This window comes from Austrofundulus limnaeus, unplaced genomic scaffold, assembly GCF_001266775.1.
Source record: "Austrofundulus limnaeus strain Quisiro unplaced genomic scaffold, Austrofundulus_limnaeus-1.0 Scaffold14, whole genome shotgun sequence".
Taxonomy (NCBI): domain Eukaryota; kingdom Metazoa; phylum Chordata; class Actinopteri; order Cyprinodontiformes; family Rivulidae; genus Austrofundulus; species Austrofundulus limnaeus.
In genome coordinates this window covers 2,781,679-2,783,204 of record NW_013952416.1, presented here as the reverse complement: position 1 = coordinate 2,783,204, position 1,526 = coordinate 2,781,679, and positions in this window count along the sequence as shown.

Below are 1,526 nucleotides of genomic sequence, written 5' to 3'. Positions count from 1 at the left end.
GTGCATGTGTGTCTCATCAGTGCTGTGGAGCGTTCACACTGGAGTCTGATGGAGGTCACATTTAAAATGTAACGTGAACGTTCACACAAAAAGATCGTATTTTTTCAAAAAATCTGAACTGAGCATTAAGACCTGCAGTGTGAACGTAGCCTTTGAAGCGGAGAGGAGCATCAAGCAGACTGACAGGAGTAATCCACAGTCAGTCAGCCTGGTGGCATTAATCAAATTAATCGTCAAGTGCCAAAAAGTAATCGATTAATGTTTTTCTGATGATTAATTGCACACGATACGATTATGCCCAACCCTACTGTAAAATAACAGAAAATCGGTGTAAATTACGGACAATCGGTACAACTTGACATGTATGCTATGGGCAATTTTTGTTGATCTCATGAGTGAAGCACACAAAAAAAAAAATCATATATTATGAGAACTGAATGTGTTCTCATTAGCAGGATTGAACCAATTGATGACATAAATTACTCTGTAAAAAAAACTCAAAAGGAATCAGATGTTCTGGTTCTGAATCTCCCTGCAGTGGCCATCAAAACACCCTGATCCTAAATAAATAAAAGAAATCGCCAGAGAGYAGCAGAGGAAACACTTTGAGGGAGGATTCCTCACCTACGTTGAAACTCTTGTAACGACACAGGCTCTGAAATCCCCACAAGCACTAATGAACTCCCAGAGGAAGAAGGTGAAACTGCCTTTCAGATTATCCGTTATGCACGGGCAGGTAACTGCRGTGTCATGCTCCTCTAAGACTGAAGTTCATGTTTTTAAGCTCATCTCTTATCAACGCAGATTGCCCCAGTAAAGATTTTAAAAAGTGTCTAGAAAACAAAGTAAAGCTTCCGCAGCGCTGGAGTCTGCACGATTTATCCCTGCTGCTGCCACTATTCGCTTTTATTTATCAGTGACTCCTGCATATTCATGGCCTGGCAGTGGATATGTGCTGCYTTAGGACTCAGGGGTGTATTAGCAAACTGAAAAACATTCCCWTGGTGCAATGTGGCACTACCCAAGCTGAACTCCACAATGATAAGACTGATAAGGTTCATCAAAACAACGTTGTCTCAGAGTGCCAAAGAGTGATTCTGTTCATTGTGCAGTGCAGGAGGGCGTGGACAAGTTTCATTCATATTATGGTACCATTCAGAAATATCCTGCTGACCAGTCAACAAAGACCACATCAGGTTAAAACGAAGCGAAAACAGGAAGTCGTCTGTTTTTGCAGAAAAATGCATTTTTGAAGCAGAGGTTTGTGACACCAGCAGAAACTGTAAGATTTTATGATGTTTTTATGGTTCACGATGTGACCCATCCATTTCACTGTAGTTTCATGTTTTATGGCAACAAAGAGAAATAAGCTCTTATAGATCTAAACAAAACAAGTTGTTATGAGCATCAAGGTCAAAGTGCACACAAATAATCCAGGGACGTTATTTGCTGCTTGGGATTAACAAAACCTAAGATTGAAGGAAAAATGAAATATGAAAACATTTAAATTATTCTAATATTAACAA